This window comes from Osmerus mordax, chromosome 3, assembly GCF_038355195.1.
Source record: "Osmerus mordax isolate fOsmMor3 chromosome 3, fOsmMor3.pri, whole genome shotgun sequence".
Classification (NCBI taxonomy): domain Eukaryota; kingdom Metazoa; phylum Chordata; class Actinopteri; order Osmeriformes; family Osmeridae; genus Osmerus; species Osmerus mordax.
In genome coordinates, this window is record NC_090052.1 from 17,166,174 (window position 1) to 17,180,541 (window position 14,368).

General features: G+C 43.8%; 1 protein-coding gene across 1 annotated transcript in view; it reads right to left on the reverse strand.

The window, feature by feature from the left end:
- gcgra (glucagon receptor a) overlaps positions 1 to 13,413 on the reverse strand; it is a 29,334-nt gene extending 15,921 nt beyond the window's left edge. Inside the window, 1 exon segment of the mRNA XM_067233030.1 lies at positions 13,280 to 13,413. The gene's annotated coding sequence lies outside the window, so the exon portion shown is untranslated.
- Positions 13,414 to 14,368: the final 955 nt, after the last annotated feature.

The window sequence follows — 14,368 nt, forward strand, 5'->3', positions numbered from 1 at the left end:
TCCCCCTCCTCCGAATGCCGCCTATGGACTACAAAGTTTCTTTCTCCGTGTATTTCATAGCTAAAACAATTCAGAGAGAATTTTGTGCTTCCATTATGTGCCAAAGGCCAGGAGGAAGAAAGACAAATGTCATATCTAGTGTTAACAAGAAGACCACGGATAATCAAGAAATACAGTCCTGCAGAATATTCTGCTAGACTGTAAAACCTCCCTTCGTCTTCAGACTGGAAAGCCTATACCCTGTCCACATAGTCAAACAAGAAAAGACAACAATCAAACCACAACTTTTCAAAAACGGGGAGGAAGTGAACTCGACCACCGGCTCACAGTGATGTGCAGAAAGCACTGCCAGTGCCGATTCACTTTCCACGCTGCTGTGATTTTAAATGCGACTTCCATAAATCACACGACACCGTTGCTTTCTCCGAAAAGTAGATGTTCAGTCACAGCAGAGCCGTTGTTACAGCTGTGCCATTCCCACAGTGTGCCTGCCAAGGACTGAAGCACAAAAGTACACAAACCCACATTGTCATCTCCTCCATTGATGACAGCAAACGCACACTTCCTGTCAACGCCTGCAGTTTAGCCAGTCACCTTGGACACCCGGCTCCTGACTGTGAGTGTGGCTTTGACGCTCTTCAAAGTGGCATTAGCCAAAAACGCTAGCACCAAAACGTGTGACACGGTTGTCATACCACGACGTGACAATGTACGTATGTATGACACACATCCATGCAAACAGACATACTATTCACACAAACACAGTACATACAGACCCTGACACATCCTTACACACACACACACGCACAGATACACACACGCTGTTGTCCCATCACAGCCCACTGTTCAGATGCTCTGGTGAGGTGTGAACAGGTGCCTCGTGGGGATGAGGGTAGGGTGGTCAGAGATCCAACCTTCTGTCATGGTGAATGGTTGCTCTATTCATGCTGGGCTGTTAAATTATGACTGTGTAAATGTAAACGAAAAGATGAGCAGGTTCAGCAGATCCCGTGGACCCTCCATTTATGAGTCAAACTGAATGCGTCTGCTATCCGGTGAAGATTACATCACCGATGGACAGTGCTAAAAGTAGCTGTTTGACGAACAAATAGCCTTATCAAAACCATAAAGGCAGTTACCCAATGAAGTCCATATCGACTGGGAGTCTCTAAGTTCATAAAGACTGCTTCTATGAGGGATGGAGAGAGATAAGAGATAGTACATCGAGAGAGATGGCGTGAGACAGAGAGAGGAGAGACAGAGACGACAGAGAGAGAGAAACAGAGCCATGGAGAGAGACAGGAAGAAATAGAGAGACAGAGAGAGAGACAGGAAGAAAGAGAGAGAGAGAGAGATATAAGGAGAACTGTGGCGCCACAGCTGTGTGTTATCACTTATCCAGTCACTCATGCACAACAACCACCAACATGAGAGTATGCCCGGGAGGGCTCACAGAAGTCCTGACCTCACCTAGTTAATGTTACTGAGTTGTACTGAATAATGAAGCATTCCTTCACATAGTGGGTCCTGTATTAGAAGCTCTCCCCGGCTGCTCTGGATGCGTCGTAGGCCATTCGTGTGTGTGTGTGTGTGTGCGTGCGTACGTGTGTGTGTGCGTGTATGGGTGTGTGTGTGTGTGTGTGTGTGCGTGTATGGGTGTGTGTGTGTGTGTGTGTGTATGGGTGTGTGTGTGCGTGTGTGTGTGTGCGTGTATGGGTGTGTGTGTGTGTGTGTGTGTGTGTGAGCCTTGGGCGCCGTTCGTCCTGTGGCTCTGTCAGCGGCCAGGGACGTTTCACAAACACGGGAAGAATGATCAACCTGATCGTGCTCACTAGAGCTGTGTAGAGTCACAACAGTGTACGAATAGGGGGCCCAACAAAGGAAGAAGCACACACAAGCATGCACACCCACACACACACACACACACAAATGCATGCCAGATACATGCACCAGTACATCTGGTAGATAGAGATGGATTAGTGAGCAGATGGCTAAAGGAAAAAAGACAGGCCACTGGAACTGTAGGACTTCATGCCCCTGTAGAATGGACATGTTGCTATGAATAACAAGACACAAAGTCAATATTTATGAAATGCGATGCTTGCGCTGTAGGGTTGCCATCATATCAGAGGATACCCGGTTTGCCCCCTCATGCCTTGTCGTGAGTAAAATGTCTTGCTGAACATAAACAAGGACAGGAATAATTAAGAGGTCGCACTGTGGGCCTGCGCCAGTGTCTGGGCCTGTTTGCAAGTGTGTCAAAGCGGACGGAAGGGAACATGTCGCGTGCACGTAGGGGGCACCTCAGGAACTGACAAAGAGTGACATGAGCTGATACTGTCCTGAGCGACCCCAGTGAAGCGCCACGGTCTCTGAAATATTCACTGCTGTTTACAGTATAGGCCCGAGCGATGGCGGTTCAACTCCGCTCAGATGCAACTAAAACCGACGTCTGTGCATTCATGATATATTCATGGGTTTCAGGGAACATGCATATTTCCAAGTTTGAGGGACAGCCCACAGGGTAGCTGAGGGCCGAAGCTGTTTTGTGGAGGAAGTTGTAAAAAGATTTCCATGTTAAGATGACTGGAAATGTCTTCTTCCTGCATTCACTCCACAGGGAAACATCAACATAGTTTGGGGTTATTTGTCTCCATTACCGATTGGCACCGCCTTGTTTAATTTCATTCCTGTCTCGCTCATCAATGTTACTTCACTCTGTTTTCTCCTCTGAGGAAATGGATCTTTCCTGATCTGATTAGCAGGACATCCTATCGAAAAAATAGGACGGTACAATGTGTATGCTGTCTTACGGTATACTTCAGTATTCTAGCGCATACTGTCTCTCTCTCTCACACACACACACAAAGACACACAAGATGCTTTCAGACAATTATGTAAACCTTGCCTGTGGGCCTCTTTCTTTTCTGGAACAGTGAGGGGGGTCTCATTTGTTCAGCCTCGTCTGACAGCAGAGTCTAGCTGAAAGTGACAGACCGCTCCACCCTCTCATCATTTCTCATCCCGCTGCCTGCTAAAGGCCACATTGAAGATGACTCCTTTGTGGAGATAATATCCTAGCTCTCTCAACACCGGTGTCAGGCCAGCAGACTGGGGCCTGGCGCTCACTTACTGTATCCAGGATGCCAGGACACTCTGGGGGCCAGTGGAGCTCTTGTGGCTCCCAGTGGCTCCCTCGCTCTGATCCTCTTCTGTCCCATGCATGACTGTGGGGGTCAGGCACTACCAACAGCCCCCTGATGAACGGGCTAAGCACGCATGGATAGAGGGTCCCAGGAACAGACGGTACTTACAAACCCAGATCTGTATGTGGAGGCAGCTCACAAGCAAAACAGGGTACTCGAGCATGAAGCTATGCTAAGAGTTAAACAGCTTGTTTTTAGGGCTCTAATTGGGCGAGACAGACATTTCCGCTTCTCCGTCTGTGGAGAGTTTTAAACTTCTGCCTGCCAGAGGGCACACTGGTCTCCCATCTCGTATCTTCCAACCAAACAGAAGTTTTCAATCGTAATTTATTCCTGAAGGAATTACATTTAGTCATTTTTTTTATTATTTTTTTTAATTAAATTAAATTATTTTTTTTAAAATTAGAATTAAGTGGGAGCTGAGATATCACCATGCCTTGCAACAGTGAACAACAGAACCAATGGGGAGGAGCGATGTCTCTGTCAGCTAACCCCCCCCCCCCCCCCCCCCCCCCCCACCGGAGGGACAAAACGATTGGAAATCAATCACCAGTCGTTTCACACGTGGGAGTCAGATGGCTGAGCGGTTACGGAGTCGGGCTATTAATCAGAAGGTTGTTGGTTGATTCCCAGCCGTGCCAAATGACCTTGTGTCCTTGGGCAAGACACTTCACCCTACTTGCTTCCCTTTTGTCCCTGTACTGTAAATCGCTCTGGGTAAGAGTGTCTGCTAAATGACTAATGTTTCACCATTCATCCTGGGGACTGGGACTATCCTGGGAGCACAACTGTAAAAAGAAGGTGAAATGATCATACAAGTGAAACAAGGGCTTAGAGAACGTTCTAGTCTCAGGGAGTCGAAGGGCTTTGAAACAGGCGGCCACCACAGAAGGCCAGGGAGAGAACGGGCCGGGGGGACCATACTGGTGAGACCATCTCTCACTCTTTGAAACGTGTCACACGGCAATAAACTCTTGTGATTCATCCCGAATGTCTTTAGAATACATTGGAATACCGTGAAAGAGTGACAGATGCGTGTTTTGTTCCAGAAGGATGGAGCCCAACACACAACAGGTGCAGGAAGATTCAGCTGCAGAGGGGTCAAGACAGCACACACCGGCAGAAATGACTGTGCACATACTGTAATGTAAATGTATTCTGTAAACAGAGAACAATTAAGCAGTATAACAGATGTGCAGTCCCACACACACACACACACACACACACAGGCAAACAAGCACACACACACACACACAGACACTTACACATACAGACACAGACACACACAGATGCAAGCGCACACACGTCCCTCCGGCTTAGAGTCTATATACACGGAACTGGGCAATTAAACACTGATGTCACTAGAGTGTAGGGCCAAGTTGAGGTCAGCTACTCCCCATAGAATACTCTGTCACCAGGGAATGTTCCATAGGGATGACAGCCCAACAGGCTGGAACTCTGCCCTCACAGCGATAAGCAGCGAGAATTACAACAAGACAGAGGGAGCGACATGGCCTGGTCTTCTATTTGATCGAAACACACTCCGATTGTCACACTGAAGTCATACTGTTCCATTTTCTGTGTGTGTTCTATTTTCTGCTGTTGTGACATCCAATTCAGGGATTATCTACATGTAAAATGCAGCTAACATCAGCAGGCACACTGATGAAAATGTACAATCGCAGTGAATCCAAGCAGGCAGCATATCCCTAGACAGATTAGTAAAGAAGGACTGTGGAGCTGTTCAGCCCTAAGGGCACTTTGATTCGATTGGTAGGACTTTAAAACCCAGCTCTTGAGAGGCCTCACCTCAGTAAAGCTAAACTGGTCTACCCTGGTCGCCTAATCTTGACTGTTCTACCCTCCCATCTGGGAGAGATTTTCAGATAAGCAGACTGTTAAACGGCAACCTCTCTCAGAGAAACGTTTCATCTGTTTCAAAGACTTCTTTAATCTAGCTGTCGTTTAACCCTATCTAGCCGGCCCATTCAAATATGGGTCAAAAAAGACCCATAAGACCCGCCTTAATATCTTTGCCGTCCAATCACCGATTTTATTTCTGAAAACTGCCAGATACTCATGACAAGTTAAGCTCAAAGTACATATCATTGGTTAAGGGGTTACTGGGAGGGGGAAATAAATGTATCGTCTGCAACGGCAGCCATTGTTTTTCGAGGCGGAGCCAGAGCGGAGACCATGGGAGATTGCCTACAGTGTTAGATTTACAGCTTCGAATTGAAATCTGAGACGATATTCTGAGTAAAGACAAGTTTATTAATATGTGTTGTCAATATTGTCAATTAAAAGTCTAAACTTTTTACATACGAAGAATTTGTTTGTGGGAGTGATGCGAGTTTTTTCCAGAAAAAAACTCGCGTTCTGCCGTGTCCGGCAGGACAGGCAGTAATGACGTTAGTAGCACTGTTTAGCCTCGATTTGAGCAGATTTCTAAAAAACTTAGAAAAACAACATTAACTAGCTAGATTATATACACTGTAAGCTAAATGTACATGCCTTGTTTGGCCAATTCGGTCGATTGTGGAAGAAACTCCAACGTTTTTTAGTTATCGAGAGGAGTATCCAGCCATAGCGCTAGCTACTTTTGGGGCAGAGAAATGTAGGTTTCCCCCATGTTTCCACGTGTTTCCATGTAGTCACTAGAATGGTCATAACTTTTAATCAAAATATGATATTTCTAATCTGTCTTCTGTTCCACATTGCCCACAGATGTGTGGATATTCCACCTGCTCAAAGTTTTCCTCCATCTTGTAATTAAAGTGGTTAAAAATGAAGTTGTCTGATGAGGTATGGTGGATGGAGAAGTTTTTGTAAAAAATGGCTGCCTGAAATCACCTTGATAAAATATGATTTGCCTTAAGTAATCATATATTTATTCACATCATAAAAATCCCCTAGTTCTGTTCTTCAATATGGTGTCAACAGTTAAGGTGTATGATTTAATATGAAAATTCATAAAATTTGCATATTAATATGAATATCATATTTCAACAGCATATGGAATGTTTGGAATGTTGGCTTAGGCAGCAAGTGCGTTAAGAGGATGAGGTTTCGTGGAAAACGGCAGTCAAAAGTGGGTGCCGGGGTGTCTGTGGATCCTTCAGCAGGTAGACAATCCGCCTGGGGGAGGTCAGTGACTCCTGCTGTGTACGCAGCAGCTGCAGGCCCCGGCCGTGCCGCTGCGGGGGGCCACAAACATCCTGACATCAGCACTCCTCAACGTGATGCAGTTTGTCATGTTGTTTTGCTCCAGCCACTGGGAGCGACTGCTCATAGAAACAGAACAGAAAGGCTCTATTCATTAAAAGGTAACACTTGAATGCGTAGAAGAACATGGTTCTTGAAATGAATCAGATGTTGTTCAAATCCTTGTGTCTTCAAAAAGAACAAAACCACTGTTATGATTCGGCTGGCCATGGCACTGTGATGTCATTTTTGAGGTAACATATTTGTGTGGATAACATCACAAATGTTTTGCCTGTCAAATGTGTCAACCTATGTGTCTGTCAGGTTGTCCGAGGAGATAAACTTCTATTTTATTGCCCCGAGTGGGTCTTTTTTTCTGAAATGATTTACCACCCTTTATTTAGCCTTCATTTATAATCCTATGCTATCGAGTGGGCTGCTAATCTTAGGTCACTAGAGCAATCTATAAATCACTGGCAAATCTCCACTTGAGTATGGGCTAAGTGTCTGAACCCTGTACACAGCAACGCCTGAAAAACAATTTCTTACCCTGGCCATGATCTGAGAAAGCCCTGTCCCCGGAGGATGGATGGTGGCACTGCGGTACTTAACCACAGTCACACAAACTCACTGAGTCATGCGCTGACCTGGCATTGTATCTATCGCCTGGAAGGACCGATGCTGTCATTTGAGGAGCATTGACAATACAGACAATCTGAGTTTGAGGCTCCAACACTGGGTGACAGTCTGTGATGTTGTAGAGCTGTCAGTAAATGTGATCTAATTGCACTAATTGCACTAATTGTAATATAATCACGATCTACAGTGTGTATGAAAGACCAGTGTCCTTTAGCATAAACAGTTGTCAGATGCCCAAAAGGTTTGCTGAAAACTGCCTTACTGAACTTTTGTCAATAAACAACATGAGACAACCAATAAAATGACACATTTAGCAACGACCAAGTGTGTTGAAATGGGTCTGTACCAAGTCAGACAAATATGTTCAGTATGCCAAAGGACAAGAAGACAAGTGAAATGTGTCCAGAGACAACTGGGTTTTCTCTAGGCTAGTCTGAGGCTAGGGTTAGGGTGTTTTCAGTTGAGCAGTTGCTGAAATTGTTTGTGTTCTGTACTGGAATATAGGTTGTGTTTGTAAGCCAAAAGAATTGACCCTCAACCTGTTCACGAAGCAAGAGGGGGAGGAGGGTATTTTTTGTGCTGTGGATCCGCACAAACATCAAATGGCCAGGCACAGTTTACTCCTGTGTTTACAAAGCGGTTCATGGAAGAGCTAAAGCTCGTTGCTGTCTTTCATCCTTTCTTTGTCCAGTGATCCAAATGTTATTGATGAATCCCGTCTGAACGTATCTGTTTGTTCCCATCGATAACTTGCTACTCCCACTGCAACAGGTCTTTCACCATGTTTGCTCACAGGAAATTGCTAACCAACTGAACCAAAGGTTGAATCTCTCCCTGGGTGAGATCCACAGGGAGCACTCAACAAGCCCACCCCGGACCTCCAGTCAGTCCTACCACCCTCCAGTAATTACAACTGGGGAACAACAATAATACAGGTACTTAATGTGTAATTGTCCATTTTGACGTGTAATAAAGCGAGACCTGCATTGATGAAAGTGTAATTCCTAATTTTAACCGGAAGAACAGAGTACATTTCCATCAAGATAATACATTTATACAATTTACAGATCTTATTATGCGTCTGCTTGGCCGACTCGAATCATGAGCTTGGCTGCATGTGGTGGCCAAGCTAATCTAGTACTGAGATCTATAATTAAATTTTATGGACTGTGCTACTACCTTCATACTGTTTTACGAGATACCAGGTGTCCACTGCACTCAAGAGTGATCGTTTTTTCTAACCAACTGACCTTAGAAAGAGCCCACCTTAAAGTAGCTAATGGTGAGTCTGTGGGAGGGCATGAAGTAAAAAAAACTGCAATGCTAGTTTCAAACCCATTTTGATTAATTATGCATTTCATAGACAGATTTGACAGACAGATTTAGATCAAGGAATTTCAGAGCACCTGAATGTCTTTGGACAAGTACTAACTAGGAGAATGGCAAGAAGACAAAACCAAAAGCTTTCATCCATCTACTCTCTTAGGTTATCCACTGATAATCCACGCTATTCTACTCTAACCTCTCTGCTCCAAAATCCTGTTGCAAAGGGTCATAATTCTGTCATTTCTTTTGGGGTGTCATTAAGGTGATGGGCTTAAGGACAGAAGTCTAGGCTTTTGCATCCTCGAACAGTTCTTTGAGAATTTAAGCTTACCCTCATGCTTTTTATTCAATCATAATACTTAGAAGAGTCAATGGCCTCTAATAAATTGAGGGCTTCAGAGGCAGAGAGAAAATGACAGACAATTGTGTCTTGGCTTTCCTGAGGGGTGCTGTTCTTGTCTGTGGTAATAACTCTTTATATTATGAAGTTTGTGAAACTGGGAACATATATTATGGCAGATGTTCCTTCACTCGGAGGCAAACACACACAAACTCACACACATATGCATGCATGCATGAATGCACCCACCAAGCAAACACAGACAAACAAAAACAAAAAGGGTTTTAAAAAAATACGGCATTTTGCATTTATGGAACAGACCACACATTACTGCCTCATTTTGTTGTTGTTGTTGCTCCCTAGTGTCTTCAATTGCCCACACAACCAAACAGAAAAGCAAAAGTGCTGATGCCTTTTGCCCTCCATGCAGAAAAATCATTCTTTCTGTCCACTGTGAAGGGGCAATAATGGAATGTCAAATCAATTTTTCCAAGCCATCATGGCACAAGACTGCAAGAAAAAACTAGCAGATCGTTGTTCAGCAAAGCAAGATGTTGGCAAGCCTCCACCAAACAAATGTTGTAATGTCTGGATCAAATCTGGTCTCATAGGAAGGAACCAGGATACAAGGTTCACTGGCAGCACTGCTTCCATGTTGGGAGTTGCCCTGAGAGAGACCTGTTAGGATGTAGTCCAGAAGATGGGCACTAACACTGACACTTCAAGGGTATCCAGACACACACATACACAAATGAGCAAATAAACAGCAATGGACACATTGTTGAAACGATGCTTCTTCATACACAAAGAGAAAGATCTTCACTCATGACACGTCAAACTATTTGTTGGACGCAGTTCAAACGTCACGCACATGTGCAAACGTGAACACATCATTGCATGTGTGTGTGTGTGTGTTTAGGTCGCCTACTTGAGCTGTGCGCAGCATCAATGTCTATAGCTAGAGTGTGTTCGCTTCTAAAAGACAACGAGAATTAATTAGAGGAGATGGGTTTTGCTGCGTGCACACTGTTAGGTGTACATGGTAAGATTGAATGAACTCGCAGCTCCTTTGTTTCATTTTGCAGGGTGACCGGCATAATGGCTATCAAATGAAAGCTGGTTAAGACTGGGAAGTCAATACCAACTTAATAAGACATGGCTAAATGTTTCCTCCTGCAACAGGAAATGTTTGTCCTGATTTCTCACACGTGTGTGTGTGTGTGTGTGTGTGTGTGTGTTGAGTGGGTGAGTGAGTGTAGCTAAGCCCTGAAGCAGTATCCAGTTCTTATCATCCCTCTAGCATCTCCTCTCTGGAAACAGAGGCTGACAACCCATTGTAGAAGAGGCTATTCTTAGAGCCTGCGGGGCCACCATGCAAGCCGTCTTTGAACCCAGAGTATCCCAGAGTACAGGCTGTGTCGCTCTCCTGTTCTCTAATCCACTGTGACACAAGCAGTTTGGCGCACACAGTCCCATCTGAAGTCCCATCTGAGGACACTGTTTTACTGCACAGCAGACAGTCCCAACGCCTGGCCGTAAAAGCAACAACAATGTCCCCTCACATCACCTCACCCCTACATCATCCAACCTCACTTCAACCCCCCCCCCCCACCTTTGACCAGCAATGTGTTCTGACAAATGTATTTTCAACCCTTATTTTAAATAGTATGACAAAGTCTCCCTCTTATCAATGGTAAATAGTTGATACTGGAGTATCAAAGTAAAAAATGACAGCAAGAATTCCGTTTTAGTGTTGAAGATGCTAATTGTAAAACTGGCATGATACTGGCAATTTCAAAGCCTGGATAATGGCAGATAGCGAATACCCTACCCCACAAATTAGCGGTTATCTTGGTCAGGGTTTTACTTTCACATCCAACACCTTCCCTAGGGTCCCTGAGCAAACCGAGGAAATGATTTTCCTCTGTGAAGAGGAACGGCCTCACATGCATGTCCCTGCCAACACTCTCCTCCTCTGCTCCACAGCCATATTCAGTTTGGTTTCATTTTCCCATTCCCGACTCGACAAGGAGGATGTCTATTCAGTAATAACGCGTATAACAACATTTCCCATTTCCATTTTCACTTTAGTCCTTTAGCAAACCCTTTTATCCAAAGGTGCTCATAATATTTGATCATAATACTTATCGAAGTAATTGTACATTCAAGTCATCTCAATGGCGCCTTCTTCAAGAACAAGTAACATTAGCAGTCACCGTGCAAGATCACGTTTTTTTTCTCATTCAAAATACAAACCCATCTCTTTTCCAAAAAGAACGACTTGACTTGAGGAAATCTTCCGGCTGATAACAGGCTGTCTGAAAAGTGACTGAAAGTGATGCCGGTGGAACCCAGGATGCTGATCGGGTCGTCATGCAAACGATCTGAGACTTCACTGATCAATCACATAGATCATAGATCTATCTTCATCCAGCATCCTATATCTGTGTAATCAATACAGATGCAGAGCTCCGACCACCATGATGACCTAATCACTAGCTTGAGCTCCCGTGTTACCAAATCTAAGTTGGACACATTCCACAATCCATTACAAAGGGAATCGGTTCCATACTGTATGCCTGTGCCATGAAGATATATATCCACAATCTGACAACACGCCACCCTTTTTTTTACACTCCTGGGACAACAATAAAGGCTTAAAATGGTGCAGCATCAAGAACAGGCAGAAACTGCCCCACAACAGATAGCCTGGGAATATCTCACCAGCAGCAATGCACTGAGATTTACTTATCTCCAATTCACTGTCACAACATGGCCTGAACCCTCAGCCCTGTGCTAATGAGGGGTCTGCGTTTCTCCTTATAACCTCCCTGGGGTTGTTCCTGAACTAGGCCCAAATGGAGACAGCTCTGAATAAATATGCTTCCATAACTGAATGTGCGAGACAATATTCTCCTCTTGGGCACGGCTAACATAGAAACATTGTATGGAGGAACCAGATGGAGAAGGAGAGAGGGTGTACAGAGGAACTTAGGGTTTGGGATGAGGAGGCAAACAATGAGGCATGTCATTTTTTTCTGGGGCTGAAACTGGTCGTAAAACAAGATGTTTTTATTGAAATCGCACATCGTATGCACTAGGTTCAGATGGAGAAATGTATTGCCATTCTAAACTACACTTACCTTTTCATAAATAATTCATAGCGATCATACACATACATCAGGCGAATGTTCAACTGAAGAGTCCGCCTGCGTAGACAAAGCCGCAAATGTGTCACAGTGGCCATACATTAGGTCAGGGTAGTTGCCTGTAATGGGTTTGACCAGAAAATAGCTAACCTAATGAGGCAAAGGCTTAAGGTTTTGACCGGATGGGGCCTCTGTCCATTTGTGCTGCTCAATATAGGCATAGTGAAGGTGAATCACAGAAGCCCAGCTCCCTTGTCTGTGCCAGCTGCAGAGGCTCTGTACTTAGATGTTACAGATAGATGATACATACATAAGCACCTGTCGTGGGGAATTTAGATAATGGCCTTGGATCTTTGTGCAGTATGTTAATGAATGAATGTCTGGAGAGTCTGAAAATAATCTGTATGCTCTACAGGCTATTATATGTTTCATGTACTTTAATGTTTCAAGCATGACTTCAATATTTAATTCCTATTTCTAAAGAAGTCTTGTTTTTAAAAAGGTAGTACATAGTTTTTACAAGGTGTCATGATTCTTCCATCTAAGATGTAACTTCAACATTCAATTCAGTTCTAAAAAGTTCTGTCACATAGTTTAAAACCACATAGACCTAGTCTGTGAAATGCAGGAAAAACTCTACTAACCTACGTGAATAACTCAAATTGAAAACAGAACAGAAATAGTCTGCAATACATAATGTGGCTATTGAAGTAGTTGTAAATTAAGATTTAAATAGAGGTTATTTGTTAAAAATAGCTCCCAGACACAGGCTTGGCTCCAGAATGAATTGGATGGGGGGGCATTTGGTTTCCATAAGGACACCTTTTGTGTATTGCTCTCATAGAAACTACAGCTATGGCACAGTATTCCATTTGGTGTGGCATTGCCCGTCAATGCACCCCCCTTGGAGCTGACCCTGTACATACATCAAATCTTAAACCTACTTGGTGGTAAACCCTGCATGCTTAGACTGCTAATTTGTAAAGAATAATCCATATGTCGGTCCATAATCTTGCGAGTCACCGCTCTTTACGAAACATTGTAGGATATAACTACATTACATGAGATTAAAACTGTGATTGATTTCACATTTAGCAAATAGGCTACTTGTGTGCACTATAGGCTACATGTAATTTAAATATGTTCAAGCGCAGCTGGAACACAATAATTATTTTACATAAAACGTGCTTTTAAGGTAAAAAATTAGCTTTTGCAAATGTGCCATCCTTATGACATAAATAATTCAGGGACAACATTTTTGAGCTGGCAACAAACTCTTCCAATGGAATTCCTCATGGATGCGTAAAACGCTGTTTAGAATGAAGATAGAGCAGTCACAATTATTTCTAAAAGTGAAAACTACATCAAACTATTCTGTAGGACAAGCTTAATATGCCTGGGCAATGAGAGCCTACCTTTAATTGCATTGAGCTCCGCTTGTTTTACTATCTTCACTTCACAAATGCGGCTCATCTTCTGAGAAGCATTTAATATGGAATTATCCTTCCGAATGAGTTACGGGGTAATCCAATTTAAACGACAATGAAAACAATGGTACTGGTAGGAAAGTTTGATTATGTCAATTTCAGATCAAAGACTGCCCAGTTTTTATTTTAAGAAGTGCGAAAGGGAACCGGCGCGGGTTTCAGTGAGAGCTACAGTAATAAACGCGGTGCGAGATTGGAAGATTTGTCTACTTGGACTAACAGCCATGTGACGTCACCAGAGCTTCAGCGTCCTACAGCGGTTGAATTTATCCGTCTGTACACTTTATCAGTGGACTAGGCGATGCACAGGTATGTGCTACATCCTTTTTATTACACCTCTGAAGTTTATCCTCGCATTTTAACGACTTGAGTCGTTGATCAGCTCTTAGGGAAATCACAGATTTCCCTGGATAAAATGATTACGACGATAAACGACTTGAAATACAATTTAAGAGATGCTGATCAATGCAACCACAGAGAATGACGACGTTTATTTATGTTATAAATAAAAAAGTTATTTACTAATGTCTATAGTTTTTCTTGCTTTCTTACGTTTTGTCCTGACCCCACTTCTCACCCAAGACGTCCAAATAATTTTCCTGACCCTCCTCGCCTCACTTGCCACGTTTTACACAAATACCTCGGCCACTTTTCATGTGCACTGGCTAGGTCATCACAATACCCCACAGGGAGGAGGGCTGATCACGTTATCTTCAAACAACCCAAAAGAGACTTGATCGAGCCCCTTTTTTGTTACATTTACATTTAGTCATTTAGCAGATGCTCTTATCCAGAGCGACTTACAGCAAGTACAGGGATATTCTCCCCGAGGCAAGTAGGGTGAAGTGCCTTGCCCAAGGACACAACATCATTTTGCACAGCTGGGAACCGAACCGGCAACCTTCTGATTAATAGCCCGACTCCCTAACCGCTCAGCCATCTGACCCCTACTCTTGACCCCAACCCCCCTCCTTACCCCTCCACACATCGCCTTGGAACACAACTGAAATGCCAAGC